At 29.1% G+C, this 8,818-nt stretch overlaps 2 long non-coding RNA genes across 2 annotated transcripts; both read right to left on the bottom strand.

Moving 5' to 3' along the window:
- Positions 1-6,019: 6,019 nt before the first annotated feature.
- On the bottom strand, positions 6,020-6,744 carry LOC107888643 (uncharacterized). The gene is made up of 3 exons (XR_001681433.2): positions 6,585-6,744; positions 6,383-6,495; positions 6,020-6,265 (listed from the first exon to the last, which is right to left on the bottom strand). It is a non-coding gene; the product is annotated as an uncharacterized lncRNA (long non-coding RNA).
- Positions 6,745-6,863: 119 nt separating this feature from the next.
- Positions 6,864-8,596, bottom strand: LOC107888644 (uncharacterized). Its single transcript, XR_001681434.2, has 3 exons — positions 8,343-8,596; positions 7,962-8,050; positions 6,864-6,967 (listed from the first exon to the last, which is right to left on the bottom strand). It is a non-coding gene; the product is annotated as an uncharacterized lncRNA (long non-coding RNA).
- Positions 8,597-8,818: the final 222 nt, after the last annotated feature.

Below are 8,818 nucleotides of genomic sequence, written 5' to 3'. Positions count from 1 at the left end.
ACACAATACAATAAAATGATTATTAGTGAAGACAAGAAGACAACCTAAAGTTTTTTTTAATATTTAATTAAATATGCTACATTATCATAACTACAGTATATTCCAATGGTGCAACTCTTCCAACTTGTCTGTTTGTTAAGATTACATTTGTCTGTGATTAAAAATAATATTTATACATTTTTAAAATTAAACCTTTCAAAGTTATTGAATCTTAATTCAATTGACATAAATTTTATTGTCAATATAAGAGAACATGGATTCAAGTGCGTTGAAGCGTATTATCCTCCTATTTTTGAGTTGGTGAAGAGCTATAAATAATTCTTATAGATACGTGTAAGTGTCAAAATAGTTAAAGTTTTGATGATCATGATTTAGGGTTACATCAATCCTATCTAAGGTAATTAAATTCTTTTTCTTTTTATTAATGATTATTACAATCACTTTTTTGTTTCCAAAAATATCCAATGACCAAACAAATTAAATCATTAATTATTGATATCTGATTTAATTGAATAAATTATAAAAAAATCAGTTCAATTAATTTAACCAATTCAAATGATATATAAATCAATTAATTTAATAGTTTATTTTGAACCACCTCAATTTAATTTCAATCAACTTTCTCATATATGTATAATCCAAAATTTGAATTGTGACAAAAATTATTGTGAATCAGTTTATTTATATATTATTGTATTTTCTTATTTTATAATACGTTTAAACCCTTATATATCTTATATAATATATATATATATATATTTACAATTAAATAGGAAATGAATTATTTGAAATTGAACCCAAATTCTTAAGCCTATAACATAATATTTTTGTCCCGTTGACCATAAAAATTTTAACACGTTAATATATTTATTTCATAGTATTTTAATTTTTTATATTATAATCATATTATCTATTAATTTATTAAAATTTGTTAACATATATCCAGTAATCTAAATAAAATGACATACCAACCTCAATTTCAACTAATATTGTCTCATCTTCAACAGCAAACAACAATGACAGCTATTGTTAATTTTTATTTTCTTTATATAAATAGAAAGGAATATAAATAATACAAAAACATATCTATAATGCTATGCCTTAGTGCCTAACCTTTATTCAAGGCTTTTTTTTTAAATTATAAATATTCCTTGATTTGTTCAAACTAATTAAATCCCATTTTGTTGGCTGCATGTTTGGGAAACCAAATATTATAAAATTAAAATTTATATATTTTTTAAATTTGATTATTTAATTATCAAATAAGAATCATGCATGTTTTAAATAACATGTACATTATTTAAAAAAAAACAATAAGTTGAACATAGATGGAGTGTATTGTTGGAAAACAATAATACTGATGCGATTGGAGAAGTATTTAGGGAACAGTTTTGCTATGCGGATTGCGAAGGATTCAGTATTCAAAACTGAGGTAAGAGCTATATTAGGAGTCCTCAATTTAGCATGGGAATTTGGTTTTAGACAATTGGAATTGGAGTGTAATAATGCTTTAATTGTGGAAATTATCTTAGTTGGTGGTGCGGATAATAGCATGATATCAAAGTTGTGTTTGATTAGCCAACTTCTATATTGAAATTGGAAAGCTTATTTTCGACACATTCCTAAAAAACACAACAGAGTAACTGATTGGATGGCTAAATTTATAAGCGAGAATTATGATGAGATGCAGATATATGAGAGACCCCAACCTTATTACGGAAGCTTCTCAAGGCTGATCTTGACTCCATAGTTATTACTTTTAACTAATTTATTATCATTGCATTCACTTGCTAATGAATCTTTTCAAATAATAAAAAAAATAAGGGAAAAGAAGAGGAAGATTCAATCATTCAATTAACGGAGGACCATTCTTTTTTTTTTCTATTTTAATGATGATTGAAATACATATAACGCGTAATGAATATCTTTTTGTCGTGATATATTTGATTAATAATTTTTATTTTCTGAGGTTTAATCATAGATTTTACAACTAAAATAACGCGTTGAAAAGATTCACACCATCCCCATGCAATGCATACAAATAATAAAGCAATAAAACTAAACTAAAACATGAAAAGCGGTTCTTGCTTTGGAAAACTGCTCTATATTTATCCTTACTTCAAAGTAAAGGGGGATATGAAAGAATAACGTTGTAATATATTTGTGGATATCTTATTTGGAAGGTTTAATACATATTTTGCTATTTGAGTTTGAATATTTTTAATGTGATTTTTGTGTTACTTTTTTCTTTCTATTCTGGTATTTATATTTAATAAAAGTTATATATTTTGATACTAAAAAATAACGATGTTATTTTAGAGTTTAATCCGAGTTTTAGAGTTGATATGACAAAAATTCATAGTCAGCTAATAGTATTAATAATTAACTTTTATTAATTTCATCTTTGAGATTTGGTAGGGGTTTTTCTCTCTCTACTAGGTGTGAGTTTTTTCTCTCTAATAGAAAATTGCCTCGTTAGTTTTGAAAGTTTGCGATTCAGTGTCATAAGGGCAATCAATAGGTTTTGTTTGCATTGAGTCGCTGCTTTGTTTTCTAGGGTTTGCTTTTTTGTTTCTTTTAGGGATTGTGTTCTTGTTTTTGCAATTGATAGGGAGATAGAGGGGTTACGCTATTGTATCCTTTGTACATTTGGAGTGATTTTTCATTCTTACACTTGTTGGTGGAATATGAAAGGTAATGAGTTGGAGGGTAGTTTGGAGGCGTCAAGTGATGTGCCCTTAGTGTAATATTTTCATCTATGTATACTTGTATTTTTCAAACAATTTGGTTTAATAAAATATCCATTAATTTCATTAATATCCTTTTTATATTGTCCTCGAATATTTTTGCATGCAAAGCAAAATGAAAGAAAATATTGATTTATTGATTATCTAACATTTAACTTATACTAAGCAGTATTACGTGGTTGGATCGTAATACAAAAAGACAACTTGTATTAGTAGATAATTTAAACATTTCCTTATCTAATAAAAAAAAAATCGATTGAAAGACTAATATGCCATCTATCGAGTCCCATTGGGGAGATTCCTTGTCTTAGGTGAGTGGACACAAACCTGACCAAACCAATCAACAGTAGGTCGATCAACGATGGCAGACAACAACGATGGTGGCCGGTGGTAGCAGCAACCTATTGTGGCAATGATGATTGTAAGCCCATTCGATAGATTGTTCTAGTTTTTCGAGTTTTGGAACACAATTGAGTTAATTTTTTAGTAACCCAAATGATATTCAACTTTCACCCAGAAGACCCAAAGTATGCTTTAGAAATAATAAATGCAATTTGATTTTTTTTAGGATGGAATCATGAAAACTTTTGGTTGGTCAAAGTTAATTTATTTTCTACTTTTTTATTATATCGTATAATGTAATATGATGAAATTAAATTTGAAGGAAAAGTATGTTCATGCATATGTATGAGATAAGCATACCATACAATTTAGGGAAAATAATGTCACATGTACTTGTCATTGCATTTTAGTCATTCATGATTGAAATCGAAAATTAAAGCCTTGCATTAAAAAAAAAAAGACTGAGTGGGAGAAGGCCCCTGCACAAGACCTACGTCCTCCATCAATTATCTATGTGTGATGGAATGATAATTTGTTAGCCTTAAGGTAGGTGTTATCATATGGATTTCACTGGGGAGATTTCCTTTAAGAGGATAACTAGTCATACATGTTACTCGTTGAGATTGCTCTATAACGACTCATTCATAGTACATGCTATGATGGGTGTAGAGTTGATGGTTGTATACTTAAGATCATTCTAGTTAATTAACTTCCCATAAAGCTCTATTTAAGTTAGAATGATGACCAAATGTGAAACGATTATGTTAGAATTAAATGACCTGAATCCTTATTTAAATAAAATACAATGGTAAAATAAAATAAAAGTAAAATCCATATAGAACTACACTTCTTTTATTTTATTTTAGAATAAGGTTTTTTAAACCTTATTAAACTCCATTTATTTTATATTGATTAGAATAAGGTGTTTCAATCTTACTAGAATATGACTTTACAAGGAACATAATCTATTCCTCTTGTAATTATTTGAATTCGACATAGTGAATTTTCTTCTCCTCTGCCCATGGTTTTTTTCCCGAAAGGGTTTCCACGTAAAATCTGTGTGTTCCTTATTTTATTTTATTTTATTTTCTCAGATTATTAGTGCATGTGAATACCTAATGAATTAGGTTCACATATTAATTGGACAAAAATCCATGTACCTAATGAATTAGGTTCACATATTAATTGGACAGAAATCCATGTTCTTACTAGTTAGTTAAATAACCCTAGGGTAACTTAATTCAATGGGTGTAGGAATTATCATTGTAACAACTTACAAATGTTTTCAAGGTTTAATGTAAGACACCTGCATATTCTTAATGCATATCATATTTTGCAAAACTTTTTTCAATATTTTCTTAATACAAAGATATTAATGACTGAATGATTTTATTTTATAGTTTGAAAATGACACCGACTCCTTTAATTAATATCCTTACTAAGAACAAGTTGAACAAAAACAATTATAAGGAATGAAAAAGGATCCTTATCAATTATCTTAAGTTGTGAGAAACATAGATGGTTCCTGATAAAAAAATACCCTCCGGCCAACCAAGCTAAGGCTAGAACTCACTAGCTTGAATAAGATGAGATATCTAATTGCTACATACTGACAAGCGTGTTGGAAAAACTCCGATTTAAAAACTATTTTCTTGCACAGCAGAAAATTAAAATTTTAAAAACCGACCCGGTTTGTGATATTTATAGCAATAAAATTTGAACCTAAATCATACATGTATTTTTGGATAAGCGGATCCTTGAAGTTTTTCGGATTTCAATCAAATGATCTTCTCCGCTATTCTCGTACCACAAACTGCTTCGAGTGTGGGCTCGAATCAATTGAATCAAAACACAAAACTAGAAAAAGTTTTCTTTTATTTTTGGGGTGAAAATTAAAATTCTCTCTTTTAATAGAAATTGGTAGATTTATTATTCTGGAAAAATATATTTAGGGCACGTTTGGTTCGCTGTATTGGATTAGAGGTGTATTGGATTAGAGGTGTAATGGATTAGAGGTGTATTGGAATAGAGGTGTAATAGCAAATCAACTGTTTGGTTGAATGTAATGGAATAGAGGCGTAATAGTAATCTTGTGTTTAGTTGAATGGAATAGAGGTGTAAAAGCATAATGGAAAAAACTAAAATGACTAGAATACCCTTAGCATAAATTTGTTTTGGTAAATGATTATTGTTATTGTTATTTAAATTTTAATAAGATTATTAATATCAATAATAAATAATTTAATCATATTTAAACATAATTATTATTAAATATATTATAATTAAAATATATAATTTAATAAAATTCTTAATAATCAATATTCTTATATGAATTTACTCAAATCATAATATATGATACTATAAAATATAAATTAACATAATTATTATTAAATATATTATAATTAAAATATATAATTTAATAAAATTCTTAATAATCAATATTCTTATATGAATTTACTCAAATCATAATATATGATACTATAATTTACTCAAATTCTTATATGAATTTAATAAAAGATCATTTGAAATAATTAATATTAAAATTAACATGTAACTGTTTGTTACTCATTCTTTGTTTCTTATTCTTTTTGTTTTGATCATGTATCAATCATTTAAACCAAATGCTTGGTTGTATTGGACAGTGTTTTATTACTTTATAAATGCATGATTTTATATACACAAATACATATGTATAGGAAAATTATCTGAATGAATGGTTAATATTTATTATCAGCAAAACTTAGTATATACACACATAAATTAAGGTAAGATAATTAACTCGATATCTAGCTTGAGCAGCTCGAGTTTGTCTAAACAATACATCAAAACTTTTTATTTTGAAGCTTATAAACTTAAACAGCTTAAGTGTCTTATTTTTCATTATGCTATAAAGGGAATATAAATAAATACCAGAATTTTGATACGAAAAATTGCAGCAAGCAAAGCAATATCCTGCTATTAAACTCACTATAAAATATGTAATATAGCAAACAAAGATCTCTCAACTGATCTTTAATCTTTTTAATCATTTGTAAATAAAAGAAAAAATTACAAAAAAGAACAACCTGCAGAATGTTTGATGACAAAAACTAACAAAAATCCATGATTCAATATCAAATTCAAGATGCATTCTCCTTTTTTAGCTTAGCAAGTTCTTGCTTGATGACTCCAGACCTCTGCAAAACCGTATTACAGCTCGTCAAGCTTCGATTGAAGTTTTGAGGAAGTGCTTTCAAGAAAAGAACTCTGGTATAAAACGGGTAGACACAATAGGGGGTGTATCGGAAACTGACCTTGATCTTAGCCAACATAAGCTTGAACCTATCAAAGTCGTTGAGAGATGCTCTTCTCTTCTGGACAATCAACTTTCTACCCCACGAGCTACTTTCCCATTTGTTCTTAACATCTGTAAGTTAACATAAGAGTGATAAGAAAGAAAACATATCTTCAAGAAACAACATTACAAATGCTGGTGAAAGTTGTCGTCGTCCTTACCAGCCTTCTCCATAGCTTCGAACCTTGGCATCCTCATCCTTATGAACAACTTATGAAAATTGTTGTAAATGCCATAGCATTTATGAGTTCCTTATGAACAGATTTACAACAAGTATTACTCTTATGACCAAGAATTGGAAACCACTCTCAGTTAATCTTGGAGCTTCTTTATCTCTGTTGAAATAGACATAAATACATCATGACACCAATCGTGAGATATAGAACCCTCAATATCTATTGCATAAAAGAAATGAAGCTAAAGTTCATGGCATGATATAACACCTCTGACACAAAAGACCACGCTGAAAAATTCTCATCATGGAAGAGCTGAAGCTCGTTGATTTTTCAGCTTGTCCTGAACTTATAAGTTGCAGCAAGAAACACTGCTTAACAAAGCTGAAGTAAGAAGCAGCTCAAACATAAAAACTAAACAGTTGAGCAAATTCAAAACTAATTGCATAATTCCGCATCACATACACTACCATTAAGAACATAAATTATGCCAATGACAGTTCTAACTTTTTCCCTATAAACATACTCATGCATATACAGTATCTCACAAAGGTTCTCTAAAAAATATTTATTGGATGGGCAAAAGCGGATAATAAGTTCTAATCCTTCCGATTAAATTTAGAAAACTTAGCAAAGAAAAAGCCTTTTGACTGATATTTATTTGACCAAGGGCAATCAATACCATTAAACCATTTATGTCTAATATATTGCAATGTAAGAAAATCTATACCCCAGCATGAAAGGCTGCATAAAATTTAAATATTTGATAAGTGAATGGCCAGTAAGACCAAATTTGAGAGGTATGTCCCCAGAACAGAAGGTGAAAAAAGAGAGAAAAAACTGACAAAACATAAGGTAACCTATTAATCGTATTGCAAGGCAACCTGGAAAACCAATGGTATGAGATGAATGAAGAAACAAAACAGAAAATACTATATGGTTTGTACTCACTCTCAAATTTGATTAGAACAGCCATTATCCACCAGTGATATCTTGAACTAAAGTAGCTCAGAAGACTACCAAACGAAGATGACAATGACAATAGAAACAAAGAATATAAAGGTAATAAAAGACATTCATGCTCGACACATTGTAACGCTGGAAAACCAAATACAGCACAAAGAAGCACTAATCAGGAAATGGAATCGCATTCCCCCTTTTTTAGAAAAGAAAAATGAATAAGATTCCTTAAACTCGTTTACAGTACAGAAACAAATTGAAGAAACAGATCTTCAACCCACAAGCATTATATTTTCTTAAAAGCACAAAAATAATTTTCCATTCTTCTTTAACAGAATCATTTCTGCAATTCCAAACATTACAACCACAAATTTATATCACATGCACAAAATCATTAAATTGTACCTGGTGCAACATTTTTATACTTGCTGCTCCACATGTATACATTAGAAATGTTCGACAACCTCCACATATGAGTTGAGCCATTTCCATCCCTGCATGCTTATTTACAAACTTGGTGATCAAGCCATAATAATTTGATCCAACTTATTTACATATCGAAACACAAGGAATATTACTGACCACCCCATGTTTAATTTTTCTTTCACTTAAATTTTCTTATTTCTCTAATAAATTCTAGATAACAACACCATAATTAACATTAACAGATGGTTTCGAACTATCTATCAACAAAGGAAACCGACATGAAAAAGGAAAAAGAAGATTCATCAATTGAATGCCGAAATAAGAGAACTTCCCAACCAAATAAAAAGAAAAGAAAAATACCTGCGTGAGTGATTTGGTGTTAGAAAATTGATGGAGGTGAGAGAAGAAGAGAGTCGTGGTGAGGCTCTCACAATTGCAACAATCCTTCTAGTCGTTGCATAATTACTGTCCAAATCAAATACCCAGAATCAATACTTTATCACTCTATCCTTAACATTAACAAAATATAAACAGATAAAAGAGTACTGAAAAAGAGAGAAAGAGGTGAAAGTAGCCATAGATTTGAGCGAAACAAAACAGCAGCCTTGAGAAGAGAAGATATACGACGGACAAAGCTAAGGAAAATTGGAAATAAAAGATGAAGAACGGAAGAAGTAGAAGGAGGAAAGTTACCTGGATGAAGAAGGAGAAGAAGATGAAGAACGCAATAAGGAGAATGAGGAAAAAATAAAAATTACCTTAAATATCTAGGTCTCCTCTGCAATCAATGGAAAAAAATGGAAACGTAGAGATGGTTGGAAAGAAAGTTACAGAAG

The sequence above is a fragment of the Gossypium hirsutum genome, chromosome A09, assembly GCF_007990345.1.
Source record: "Gossypium hirsutum isolate 1008001.06 chromosome A09, Gossypium_hirsutum_v2.1, whole genome shotgun sequence".
Classification (NCBI taxonomy): Eukaryota; Viridiplantae; Streptophyta; class Magnoliopsida; order Malvales; family Malvaceae; genus Gossypium; species Gossypium hirsutum.
The sequence above is the reverse complement of the archived record's forward strand: the minus strand, read 5'-3'. Positions and strand labels throughout refer to the sequence as shown.